This window comes from Girardinichthys multiradiatus, chromosome 15 (genome assembly GCF_021462225.1).
Source record: "Girardinichthys multiradiatus isolate DD_20200921_A chromosome 15, DD_fGirMul_XY1, whole genome shotgun sequence".
Lineage (NCBI taxonomy): Eukaryota > Metazoa > Chordata > Actinopteri > Cyprinodontiformes > Goodeidae > Girardinichthys > Girardinichthys multiradiatus.
In genome coordinates, this window is record NC_061808.1 from 19,081,952 (window position 1) to 19,096,889 (window position 14,938).

Below are 14,938 nucleotides of genomic sequence, written 5' to 3' on the forward strand. Positions count from 1 at the left end.
ATTTTCATATTGTTTGATGTGGTAGCAAGATATTATTCTTTTGTTTGATGTATTTATAAAACAAAAAAATCCAATAGCATGTATCCCCCAATGTCACCATTGTGAACAGCTAATTAGTGCAACATTAAGTTCCCATAACCGCACTTTTGTAATACTCACTAATATTATTGACATTTTATCAATTACACTTGAGGTTTTTTTTTTTATCAAGTTGAACTGTTTAGGTGGAGTCTACCTGTCATCATTGTTTGTGTATTTAAGTGTTTGTTTTTTCTTTCTTTTTCCCTTTTTGGCAGCAAGCACAAAATGATGTGCAGCCGATGTACTGCATTCAGAAACACATACGTCATGTGTTGTGCAATCTCATCCAGTGTTTTAAGTCATTTGCTGTCTTTTACTTTCTAGTGTGTCGCTTTGAGGCCTTTGAAGAGGCAAAACATCCTCTGTGTTAGCTCTGAACTCAGAACTTGTCATCTAAACCTGAAAGTTCCTGTGCCTCTAATGTGTCAGGCACAGTGGCAGACAACGTGTCCCAGCCCATTTAAGTCTGAGCGATTTTCTTTCCTTTTTTGCCAGCAAGGAAGTGAAAACATTTCTCTTCTGTGAGTTATTTCTGATGGTGTGTACTGCTAGCAGAGGTGATAAGACTCTGAATGGTAAAATTATTCAAAGTTCGCCGCATTATAACACCATTTGCTCGGTGGCTTTTAACTTAATGGTACGTGACAAGCAGACGCTTTGTCTTCTGTCTTCAACCTGCTCCCCACACAAACAACTTCGTCATTTGTTTGTGCTAGTACAACATGCGCTTTCACATCCCAATTTTACAGTTTCCATCCCAGTGAAATTTAATTATCTGTCCAAATCCCTGTTTTAAGGGTCTGTTTCTCACATAAACTGATAGTGAAACAACGAAGATGCCAGATTTTCCTGTTTTTTTTGGAAAGCCTGCCCCCCCTTCATGTCCCCCTCCTCCTGCCAATTCTGTCAACACCTCTTGATTTTAGCCACAGGTACAGCAGGAGCTCTGCAAATGAATTCAGCTCTCCCAGGGTTCATCCAAAGGTAACACATTTGAAGCCCAGAACCACTCGAGGGATATATTTCCCTCACAATTATGCATGAAACACTTTAATGTGATGAATTGAGTGTAACTCTATATATATGTATAACAAATACCAGGTAAGGTTTGGAAGACTTATGTGGAAATAAATTCAAGCATTGTGTGTGCGCCAGTATGTCTTCACACATCCAGCTGCAGGGAAAAATTGCAGGTAAATGAACTCTTAATGATTACTGAATAGCAGCAGCAGTTTGGGTGGTAAACAAATCATTTTTCAGGCATAACAGCAGTGTGATGACACCTGGGCAATATCCAAGACGGCTTCTGAATGCAGTTTGCAGGTGATCTTCCACTAGTGTAGATGTGTATTATCACTGTTGAGAGCACATGGGTGATTGTGCCATTGTAAGGATTATAAACAGGATGTCACACTGCATCACATAATTTATCAGGAAATGGAACATTAAAAGCACCCAGACTTGTTTGGTCTTGTAGACAGCTCAACACTTATCTTATTTTAAAAGTTTCTTAGTTAGATGTAAACAACAATCTCAGGTTTGACTCACTACTCTGTCTCGAGAACTCAATGTTCAAGAGTTCTTAGTGAAATCTTACTATACTTTAGTAAAACTACAGTCTCTAGTTCTTTGAGATTTATTTGTAGGTAGCAGACATTCTTGTGGTGCCAGATCCCTTGAAGACTTTGAAGTTTCATTAGCACCCTTATCCCAAATCTTTGAATAAATGTGTGTATTGTTTTGTTAATATAGGATAATCCCACATTTACCAAAACCAAGGTTTTTATGAATCTGCCCAGTGAAAGGCCAGCTATGTACTTACAAGTGAAAATATTTTGAAACTGTTGAAAACATCCAGCCACATCCCTGCAGCTCAGTTTGGTGGACCCAGGCACAGTGGATTTTGCAATCAACTCATTCCAGGAATTCTGTAAAATCTAAGTTCTTCTAGAATCCGAATCAGTCATTCTCAACAACAGCCTCAAACAAATGTCAGATTTCAACTGTAACATTAAATCTCATTTTGTTGAAAGGCATTATTTTGTATCTGGGCAACTGGTTCTGTGGTTTGAAGAACTGGTTTTCTGTGAGAACATAAATCTTTCAGCTAAACTAATAAATGCATTTATCCAAAAGTAGCTTCCATAAAAGTGTTTTTATCCTGGCTTAGTGTTTCTGTATTTTACTACATCTCTCTCTTGGGATCATTTATGGAATTACTGTTGTCATTAACTTTGTGAACTCTCTTGGTTTTCTTTCTTATAGAAAGTAATCCTGGCTCAGGGCTTTGGTGTTGTTTCTGCGGGGGGAATATGGAAAAGTCAACCACTCAGTGACTGGGCTTCTTCAAATTGCTAACTTTTCACCAGTTGACAATAAATCACCTGACTTTGACTCTACTGCATTACTGTATTGGACTGATCTGAAATGAATTTGAATTAATTGGATTCTGTATAACTGGATATAAATTGGATGTGAGATAACATTTAAAATAACATTTGCTATTAATTGAGTGCTATATAAATAACCTGAATTATAGATAATTAAAGGTAAACAACTGTTTGAAGCACAAGACATCCACATGCTGGAAGTTGTGATGCAGCATGATGGTGCTGGTGCTTTTATGTGAATAAATATCTACACTTTTGGATTTTTCTCTGGTTCTCTTATCTTAGCATAAATTAAATACTTGTTAGAAATGTTTAAAGCAACCAACAGGTTGCTTTAAAAGTTCATAACTAGTATTTGTATCCTTAATAACTGAATACACACCTGGCCAAGTCCATTTTCTGTGGACCTTTTTTGGGAAGGCTGAAAGAAAGGGTCAGAGTGGTCAAAGTGGAGGATGGGTGAGAAGGGGTGGGTGAGAATATCTGCCCCAGCTTTCACAAAGGAGACTGTTTTAATGCTCAGTATGTCCTTGTTAAAATAACACTGAAAAGCTTTTTCTCCAATTAGCAAAGTGCCATGTTCTTACGTTTCACAATCTAAATGTATTAACTACCAAATTATTAATACAAAAAGAAAGGTGACCTGTTAAGTAAGGCCATAATTATGAAAATTGTGTCATTAAGAAACTCTACAACACATAGTATAAAGGAAAATGTATAAGGGATAAAATAATAGAAATAAAAAAATCAATGCCAAATTGAACTTCGTAAGGTGCTGTGCACATGGGAACAGTGAGGGGTAAATACCAAATGTATTTTTTTTTTTGCTGCAGCATTGTTTCAGGAGCCTTTTTGGAGAACAATAATGCCCTAGCCCCATTTTTAACCCAACCCGTGGCAGCATCACACATCAGGCACAGATCTGGCACAGTTACTATAGCACATAAATTCTCAGACTGTTGCCACTGGTGGGTTTGGACTTGGTCTTCCAAGCATTTACTAGATATATGCAAAGCAAATGAACCACTGCAGGCTCAACTGTGATGTAAAGCTAATGAGAACAACAAGGTAAAACAGACGAGTTGTTCAAGGAAAGTGATTACGGCTTCAATCAAAATGAATCAAAATAAAGGTGCAATGCCAAACATTCAGTGAATGCCTAGTAGAAAGTACAGTGAATGAGTAAACAAGGAAAAGTTATTTGTGGCTACTTATGCTCCAGTTCATGTACTTCCAAAGTTGTAATTTGGGTCTGTGAATGACATCCTTGCTAATTGTTATGCTCTCTGACTGACTATGTAATAACACATTTTCTTGCAAAACATGACATTCTCAAACAAGGTTATACAGTACGTTAAATGGCAAGTGATTTAATTAGATACAAACCAGTCCAAATAAATAGCTTATCACTGCAGTAAAGCTACAGTTTAAACACATGGTGACCATGTTAGAGTTAGTGGTCTGGGCTGGTGAGAAATGTCCACCAAGGAGTTCTGACATCAAGAAACCTTTTTATGTTTGATTTTCCAACTTTTGCAATTGAGACCTCTGGGTACAAAAAATCCACACATCAATCAAACATGCACTACCAGTGTATAAGATTGTTACCTTTATTTTATTTTTATTTATTTTTTGTTTTTGCATGTTATTTATTTATTATGAAAAAATACAGAAACGTGAAAATGTTTGAGCAACTGTTTTAAAATCCGTCATAGAGGTCCATGTAAACCATTGTAAGTATGTGTTATTAAAAGTTTGGGTTGTTCCTGTGTGAATAAGGACATTTCTAAATTGGATGCTGTGCTTTTAAGGAACCTTTTAGACAAATGGTTAAATCATTTTTGAAAGACTCTGGTCCAAATAATTTGTTTTTTATGCTGCGAACAAGAATTGTGTGGGTGCACATTGTCAACCGTCCACTCACTCGCTCCTATCCAGTTCAATTCTTCTCTGTGTGCACTCAGGTGTAATAGGATTTTTGGAGACCCGTGTCAGATGAGATGAGCTACTTTCCTGCCTTAACTGCATGCTTCAGCGAGGTGGAGGAGTTAACATGCTCGTAAAAGACATGCTTGTGTTTGTTTTTAGGGGTTAGGGGGTGCAAGCTACTCTGCCAAACAGCTAATCTTTTTATTTTTGTATCACAAGCATGTCTGACAAAAGTTCCGGGACTACTGTATGAGCTGCTCTCCAGGATACTTCTTCCCCTTCAGAGATGTCCCAGAATTTTAAAGACTCGATTGGCCTCTAAAGTGTTGGTAGGCAGGTGCTGTGTGGTAGATTAAAAAAAGAAAACAACGATAAATCATTGAAGGAAGAGGCATGGATGGAAATAGAGTTGGAGTTGCTCTTGTTTCTAAGGTAACTGTCGATGGGGAGGTACCACTGGTGGAAACGGAGAGAAAACAAACCTCCCCGCTCCGATGGCAACAGCACAGCAATTGGTTCTCGTTTCCTGTGAGGACAGGAAGAAAAAAACCATAACAAGGTCCCCCAGTAGCCCTGGAGAGGCAGTTCGATGTTGCATCAGAAAGCAAGAGGCAGGGCAAAATGTACACACACACACACACACACACACACACACACACACACACACACACACGCACACACACAATCACATGCTCCACTTCACTGTGTAGCTGCCCCTCCTACTCAGTAGCTCTCCCACTCTCCCGCCAAAACATCTACAGCACGTGAAACCTGCCTAGAAACCGAAGTGAAACTTCCGCCTTCCTCTGATTGGTCGAGCTCCCTAGCAACCGTGTATGCCTCGCCAGCCAGTCAGGCGCATCGAGAGAGGCACACTGACCCAATGAAACAGATTATTCAGAGGCGCAGGCAGGCACACTGACCTGGTAACAGTCAGAAGAAGAAGTCAGGGAGATGCTGCAGGGGGAGAAGAAAAGTGCCCTGCGATTGGCCAGCAGATTTTCTTTTTCTTCCCATTGGTTCAGAGTCTACCTCTTTGCAGTCATTCATATATTTCTCTGGCTGCATCAGCAGCAGCTCTGATGATTCCTTCACCCTAAGCCACTTGGTTCAACTTCCAGAGTGGCCACCCTGCCCTCAAGCAAATCCACCGTCGAAGGTCAACGCAAAGACTGCGGTACTGAAAAGGGATTGGTTCAGACACCCAGGAGCACAACAAGATCCTAGTAACAAGTCTACCTCATCATGTCAGAGCAGGATTAAAGTCTGTGAGCAACAGATTGCCGAACAACACATGTGCTCCTCCTGTTGTCGCAGCTGATATGCTTGTTTTTGTCTCGTTTGTGATGAACAAGAGCCAGTAAAAAACGTAATTGGCTTCTAGCTTAAAACTGCAGACAGTGACAGGGCTGTTCTCCAAGCAAGCTGCACAGCACACATTAGCAAATAAGTTACTTTGATTAGAAAAAAAAAACTTTAAGACAGCTTGGACTAGGCTTGCTAAACATTTTTAAACATTCCAAACTGCTTGTCCCAGTGGAGAGGGGAATTAATGTCAATACCCCCCAGGATCAGGAGTTCACTTTGAATAGCTAACGAGATGGGGGGTGGGTGGCGCAGGTTTCAAATAGTTCTGCGAATCGAGCATGCCATGCATACAGCTTAATTTAATATAACTGCGGGCCAAAACTTGCTCAGGCAGGAACATTATACCAAGATGATTAATAAAAACAACATTAGCATCCAGCAGAGAAATTGCTCAAAGCACCCACACAAATTAGCTTTTGAGGGTTGTGGATAATGCAATCTTTAAAAGAGAATTTTAAAGTTGTTTTTCATAAATAAACACTTCAGTTAGTTGCTTCTTCAAGACACCATTTTTATTTAGAATTATTTGCAGCTGATACAGTAGGTGCTTTCATGCTCTTTATCAGTGCTACAATAGACAGAACAGGGAAACCACATTTTGCATATTTCATACCGTTGTTATTCATGAATGTAAGAGAGTGGAAGAAACCTAACAAACTCAGAGGCTTTGTTGCACTAATTTGACAGTTTGCCTGGTGTAGCTTCTTGGAAGAACTGCAGTGAGAATAAAGATCACAGGATGTGCTGAATTTAAACACAAAGCACAGCTTCTGTCTGGACACACCCTTAATCTGCACCACTGTGCTATCTAGTTGAAGTTAACTAACATGCATCTGAAGAAAAAGAGGCCAAGATCTAGACCTAAAGTCCACATCTTTGAAAATATGTTTTTTAATTATTTTCCTAGGAGCAAGATATAAAATAATACGTTGTATGGCACTGATTACACAATAGGAAACAGACCAACATTAAAAGGTCCAATATTGTTTTTTTAACATACTAATTTAGAAATCGTGAAAACAGTAGTTGTCACTGTTAAACTATAAGAGTTCAGCTACTTACTAATAGGCTTGAGCCAGTATGGGATTCTGATTGTACGATAACTGTGATAAAAATCCATGGTTCTGACCCAAAACAAAATAATTATAACACAAATAAATTAATTACAAATCATGCAACATCTAAGCTTTTATTGCCTTTTACCTTCTTGAAAAGTAATGTTGCGAGCTTGACAAGATGATGTTGGCCACCTAATTAGCAATGCTAACAGCTTCCATACCAAGCCTGCAGTATGCTGTTTATTGTACTGGTAAATATGTTGATGCCCATAGTTGCAATTGTTTCAAATCTGTGTTACCCTACAAAAACAGATGCGTGGCACCGCTTTGGTGGCCAAAGTTTTTGCTGTCAGTATTTTGCAAAAAAATAAAAATTCTCACCAAAAGCCATCATGCACAGCTAATTAACGGCTCTCACCAATAATCAAATTAGCAACATTGTGATTTTAAAATGTATTTGTAAGTATGTTGGATCTCTGTAAAAATAATTTAAACTGTAGGAAGAACTGTGGTATTATACTTACAGTGCTGTAATAAAGCTTTGAAATAAATGAATGTTTTACACATGTAACACGATTTCACATTGCAAATTTAAGAAATGTTCAACCTTTAATTTGAGTGAGTTTATTAAGTATGGAAAAAACCCCACATCAAGCAATAAATGTTTTTCGCAAAATCTACTAGACCACAGTTACCAGTGCCTACCTAATGATTTTTTGAAATGTAATCTTCTAAGTTGATCAGAGTACAGAAACCTTAACTCAAAGTCTTCAAATTAGGAAAGACAAGAAAACATACCATTTAGGTCAGGAACGTGTGTTAACCTTAATAAGTCAAGAAATGGGTACAAACGAATTGTTCGACTAAACTTCTCTGCAGTCAAATCAGCATTTACTTTTAAAAACAACAAGAAATGTAACAAACAACCTGGGATAAAAACATAAATTTATCTTGGCACAATGTACAGGGAGGATGATAGTGAGTGAGTTAAAAAAAAGTCTCTAAACTAGAGAAATTAAATTAGGGAACTGCCATAAAGAGTGTCAGCTTAGTGTCACCAGGTCTCCTTACCAGTCATATTTTAGTTAAAAGGATCAAAGTGCAGAGTCTGACTGAGGTGAGAAAGAATATTTTAATAGTAAAATAATGAAAATCTACAAGGTTTGTTCGTTCGTCGTCTTCCGCTTATCCAGGACCGGGTCGCGGGGGCAGCAGACTCAGCAGAGACGCCCAGACGTCCCTCTCTCCAGACACCTCCTCCAGCTCCTCCAGGGGGAGCCCAAGGCGTTCCCAGGCCACCCGAAAGACATAGTCCCTCCAGCGTGTCCTGGGCCGTCCCCTGGGCCTCCTCCCGGTGGGACGTGCCTGGAACACCTCCCGAGGAAGGCGTCCAGGAGGCATCCGGTATAGATGCCCGAGCCACCTCAACTGGCTCCTCTCGATGTGGAGGAGCAGCGGCTCTACTCCGAGCTCCTCGCGGATGGCCGAGCTCCTCACCCTATCTCTAAGGGAGTGCCCGGCCACCCTACGGAGGAAGCTCATTTCAGCCGCTTGTATCCGTGATCTCGTTCTTTCGGTCATGACCCAACGTTCATGGCCATAGGTGAGGGTAGGAACGTAGACCGACCAGTAAATTGAGAGCCTTGCTTTTCGGCTCAGCTCTCTCTTCACCACAATGGACCGGCACAGCGCCCCCATTACTGTGGCAGCCGCACCGATCCGTCTGTCGATCTCCCGCTCCATTCTTCCCTCACTCGTGAACAAGACCCCGAGATACTTAAACTCCTCCACTTGAGGCAGGAACTCCCCTCCAACCTGAAGAGGACAAGCCACCCTTTTCCGGTCGAGTACCATGGCCTTGGACGTGGAGGAGCTGATCCTCATCCCAGCCGCTTCACACTCGGCTGCGAACCGCCACAGCGCATGCTGTAGGTCTTGGCTAGAGGGGGCCAGCAGGACCACGTCATCCGCAAAAAGAAGAGACGAAATCCACTGGTCCCCAAACCAGACCCCCTCCGGCCCTTGGCTGCGTCTAGAAATCCTGTCCATAAAAGTTATGAACAGGACCGGCGACAAAGGGCAGCCCTGCCGGAGTCCAACATGCCCTGGGAACAGGTCCGACTTAGTGCCGGCAATGCGGACCAAACTCCTGCTCCGCTCGTACAGGGACCGGATGGCCCCTAGTAAAGGGCACCCGATTCCATACTCCTGGAGCACCCCCCACAGGGCATCACGAGGGACACAGTCGAATGCCTTCTCCAGGTCCACAAAACACATGTGAACCGGTTGGGCAAACTCCCATGAACCCTCAAGCACCCTGTAGAGGGTATAGAGCTGGTCCAGTGTTCCACGGCTGGGACGAAAACTACACTGTTCCTCCTGAAGCCGAGGTTCGACTATCAGTCGGACTCTCCTCTCCAATACCCTGGCGCAGGTCTTACCAGGGAGGCTGAGGAGTGTGATCCCCCTGTAGTTGGAACACACCCTCCGGTCCCCCTTCTTATAAAGGGGGACCACCACCCCAGTCTGCCAGTCCAGAGGCACTGTCCCCGACCGCCACGCAATGTTGAAGAGGCGTGTCAACCATGACAGCCCTACAACATCCAGACACTTGAGGTACTCAGGCCGAATCTCATCCACCCCCGAAGCCTTGCCACCGCGGAGCTTTTTAACCACCTCGGTGACTTCAGCCTGGGTGATGAAAGAGTCCAACCCCGAGTCCCCAGCCTCTGTTTCCACCATGGAATGCGTGATGGCAGGATTGAGGAGATCCTCGAAGTACTCCTTCCACCGCCCGATAATATCCTCAGTCGAGGTCAGCAGTCTCCCGCCCCCACTATAAACAGTGTTGGCAAAGCACTGCTTCCCCCTCCTGAGGCGCTGGACGGTTTGCCAGAATCGCTTCGAGGCCAACCGGTAGTCCTTCTCCATGGCCTCACCGAACTCTTCCCAGGCCCGAGTTTTTGCCTCTGCCACAGCCCGGGCCGCAGCACGCTTTGCCTCACGGTACCCGTCAGCCGCCTCAGGAGTCCCACAAGCCAACCACAGCCGATAGGACTCCTTCTTCAGCTTAACAGCATCCCTTACTGCCGGTGTCCACCACCGGGTTCTGGGATTGCCGTCACGACAGGCACCGCAGACCTTACGGCCGCAGCTATGGGCAGCAGCATCGACAATAGATGCAGAGAACATGGTCCACTCGGACTCTATGTCTCCAACATCCCCCGGGATCTGGTCGAAGCTCTCCCGGAGGTGGGAGTTGAATACATCCCTGGCCGAGGGCTCCGCCAGGCGTTCCCAGCAGACCCTCACTATGCGCTTGGGCCTGCCAAGTCTGTCTGGCTTTCTCCTCCTCCAGCGGATCCAACTCACCACCAGGTGATGATCAGTGGACAGCTCAGCCCCTCTCTTCACCCGAGTGTCCAAAACATGCGGCCGATGGTCTGATGATACGACAACAAAGTCGATCATCGACCTCCTGCCTAGGGTGTCCTGGTGCCAAGTGCACTGATGGACACCATTATGTTTGAACATGGTGTTCGTTATGGACAATCCGTGACTAGCACAGAAGTCCAACAACAAAACACCACTCGGATTCAGATCGGGGAGGCCATTCCTCCCGATCACGCCTCTCCAGGTGTCACTGTCGTTCCCCACGTGGGCGTTGAAGTCCCCCAGCAGAATAATGGAGTCCCCGGGAGGGGCACTATCCAGCACCCCCGACAGGGACGCCAAGAAGGCAGGGTACTCTGCACTACCACTCGGCCCGTAGGCTGAAACGATAGTCAGAGACCTCTCCCCAACCCGAAGGCGCAGGGATACAACCCTCTCATCCACTGGGGTAAACCCCAACACGAGACGGCTGAGCTGGGGGGCAACAAGCAAACCCACCCCAGCCCCGTGGGCCACTCCAGAGTAGAAGAGAGTCCAACCCCTCTCAAGGAGATGGGTTCCAGAGCCCACGCTGTGCGTGGAGGCGAGTCCGACTATTTCTAGTCGATATCTCTCGACCTCCCGCACAAGCTCAGGCTCCTTCCCCCCCAGCGAGGTGACATTCCACGTCCCTAGAGCCAGCCTAAGCATCCGGGGATCGGGCCACTGAGGTCTCCACCTTCGTCCGCCACCCAATCCTCTTTGCACCGGTCCCTCACGGTTCCCCCTGCAACATAGCCTCTAGGATCATTTGAGCACTCAAACCCCTCCACCACGTTAAGGTGACGGTTCAAGGAGGGGAACCTCCAAGGTGTATATGAAAAACGCAAAACCTGTAAAACCCGCAAATTTATACATGGTATTGGAGAAACAGTAAACATGAAGACAACGGAAGTATCGAACAGAGAGCAATGAGAAAAACAGAGTTTATATACTGAAGTAGGTTGGAAGAAATAACAGGTTAACCAGCAGAGCTAATCAGAGGCAATAAGTTGCAGCTGAGGCAGAGAGAAAGCAGAGCAGCTGGAGGAAGGAAAGTAGTTAGCCAGAGCTAGGGTGACCAGATATCAAAAAACCGAATGTGGGACATCAAAGATGTTTATGAGGGACATTGTGGGACATGTTACCAACACTATGATGATGTCATAAATTTTTATTTAACAAAGACCTCACATTACATTCATCAATCTCTGCTTTGCCTGTTAGTGCACAACAATGAATTGGCACAAGTTTGAAAAAAAACTTTACAAGCTTTTAAAGTTTAACACTGGTAATCTCAGCTGCTGTTAGCTACCTTGTCTGTCTGGCAATCATCTCTGGGTTTGAGTAAAAATGAGTCCATACATCAGCATCATTAATCTGCAGCTATTTCAGCTGTGCATTTCTTGTGCGACTCACCTTTATAGTGTCTCTTCACATCACGCTCCCCTCGGTGTGAAATTTGCAAACTTAATTAAAATCCCTCGTAGATCACCTTTCACTGGCCTCACACAGTTATAAACCATTTTCCAGTCTTTGTTGGTGCTGCATTTTCTTTTCCGTTACATACTTTTCATTATATTCTGTATCGCCTACTGAGGACAAGAAAATCTTTTTCTTGTTCTGTTTTATTTTACTATCATCGTGGCGTGCAGGTAGGTCATGACGTGGGACGTTGTTTTGTATTTTGATTGACAGCTGATGCGGCTCTGTGATGATGACCACAGCTCTGCTTTCTTTTCATTTCAGAAAAGCTCTAGTCGAATAGTTTTTTTGTCTTATCGGAAATTGTCCCAGCCAAATGCGGGACATTGTTTCTGTTTGAGGGACACTGGGACAGGTGTGAAAAATGCGGTGCAGTCCCGCACAAATTGGGACATCTGGTCATGCTAGCTAGAGCATAGACAGAATTACAAAGAAACCCACGGGGAACCTAGGGGAAATTACATAACTGAGACCTAACAGAAAATAATAATAATAAATAAAAGATTACAAGAATAAACTAGGAAACTAAATACAAAGAATTACCTAGGAAAACACCTAACAAAATGATCACAGAGAAATAAACTTAGGAAAGCAAGACCTAAAGAACAAAATAAAAAGCAAAGAAAATGTACCAATACACACAAAAAAGAAAATCAAAAGTCAAACATTTCAGGATTATGACAATGACACAAATTAAAAAATGACTTTTGTGCAGAACTTCATCAGGGGAGTAACTGCGCTGTAGTAATGTTGCTGTAAATAAGTGGAACAAGAGTCACTTTTGCATCTTTGAATTTCACTGCACTTGGTTAAAACTGGGGTTGTTATCTAAAAGTATTTTAATATCGCCATTTTTACCACTTTGTAACATGTGAAGAAAACGAACTGAATAACCGCATTTTTGTTGCTTCTACAGCAAGCTGCTTTGGATAACTTATTGAGCTATCAAGGGGTTTTGGGTGAGGCAATAATCAGCAGTGGCAACTTTTTAAGTAGATGATTTTGGAGAGTATGTTTTTAATCAAAGAAGAAAGATGGTTCAGGTTTCTGTGGGTCAAGATATTTTCCCACTTAACTTGTCAAGCAGGATGGACTATTTTCACCTGGCTCCACTCCAATGGTTAAATAGACAGATGGTGTAGCCAAAAGGTTTTTGACAGGAGCTTCCCAGATGGCTCTGTGTACCATGTCAGTAGACATTACAGTTAGCTGAATACATTTATGTACTCAGTATGCAAATGGAACAAACACTAATTAAAGTGTTAAGCTAACTGTCTTCAGTTTAATATATGTGATATGTTCTTGTGTTCAGTGCATTGCATAGGTGTTCATATCCCTATACAACCTCATACAACCACAAATCTATTTTACTGGGATTTTATGTAATGACTTTTGTTTTTTTATGTTTTTTACAAGTAAGAATTTGAGTAGTGTGACAACTATTTGTATAAAGTCTAAACCTTAATTTAAGACTTTGTAGAACTACTTTTTATTACAAATACAACTGAAGATCTTGTCTATGTCTCTACCAGTTTTCCACATCTAGGGACTGAATGTTTTGCTCATTCTTCTTTGGAAAAAAGCTTAAGTTAAATCTAAATTGATGAAGAGCATCTGTGAACATTGATTTTCAAGTTTTGCCACAGACTCTCAGTTGGATTTAGGTCTGGACTTTGTGCCATTTTAAATCATCAAAATTTTTGAACCGTTGCATTGCAGCTGTATGTTCTCCTGCTAAAAGGTGAACCTCAGCCCCAGTCTCAAATCTGCATGATACCAACACCACTATGTTTCAAAATGGGGATGTTGAATTCAGGGTAATATACAGTGGTAGTTTTCCACCATGCATAGCATTTTGCATGTAGACCAATTCTGGTGTCATCAGACTGGATCACCTTCCACAAGTTTACTGTTTCCCCTACATGTCTTGAGCCAAACTGCCAACAACAATTATTTATGATTTCTTTCAACAACAATTCTTTCTTGCAACTCATCAATGAACACCAACACATTGAATGCTTGACTTGTAGGTCTACTGTCGACAGGTTCTCCTACCTCGACTTTTGATCCTCATAGCTGCTCTGATTAATGCTCTCCTTGCATTGCCTGTCACTTTATGTGGATGGTCATTTCTTGCAGGTTTGCAGATGCGCCATACTATTTCTATTTTCGATTGATGGATTGAACAGTGCTTCATATGATGTTAAATGCCTGTGGTTTCACAACCTAACCAAGCCTCCAACTTTTACACAACTGTATCCATGACCTATCTGCTATATTTCTAGGTCTGCAGGATGCTGTTTCCTCTCTACATGTTCTCCTAAACATCAGAGGCTTTCACAGAAAAACATGCTTTAATACTGAAATTAAATTATCAAAGGGGGTAAAATACAAAAAAAGCAAAAAAACAAAAACAAAATAAAAAAAGAAAACCATGTTGCATTTTCTTTTTACTTCTCTTTTTATTCTCAAACTAAAGCACTTTTTTAGCCCACCACTTAAGACCCTCATAAAATTCACTGATGTTTGTGGTTGTGATGTGACAAAAAAAAATTCAAGAGGAGCGAAAGCCCTTGAATAAACTTTAACTCTCAGTAAGAATCTGCAAGTCACAATAGGCTTTAAAATAACAAAAGAAAGTAGGCCACAGGTAATTTCTATGTTTATTCTTCATACATATACATTTGACTTATTCCCTATGAATGCATGCAGTGTTTCCTCTGACTGAAGTTGACTTTGTTCCCCAAATGAATTGCTGAAATGACTCTCCCTGATTTCTACTAGACAGAGGAATTATAAGACCACAATCTATCTCATCAGAAGAAAGCTTTTGAACATGGTTCATTTTACAAATCTGGTACGTGGACTTCTTTCAGGCACATTGCATTAAACTAAAAACCTCAATGCTGAAAGTTAAAATGCTAGTACCTAAGAAACTTTGCAAAAATTGCTGAAACAATGTCTGCATCAAACTTTTATTTTCTTAATGACAGTCTACTAAATTGCTGAAAGGGGTTGGCAGCATTGAGCTCCTTCGTTGCCAAAGCCCCATTAATGTCAGAGGGGGATGACTTTAAGACAAACAACCCTTGAGGGCCTGTCTAAATAGCCTGCAGCTCTGATGACTAACCTGATTTAAAGCTCCATTTTAGGGGCCGTAAATCCTCCTTTTCAATATGAGTCTCCATCTTTCACTTCTCAGAGGCTTGTATGTGT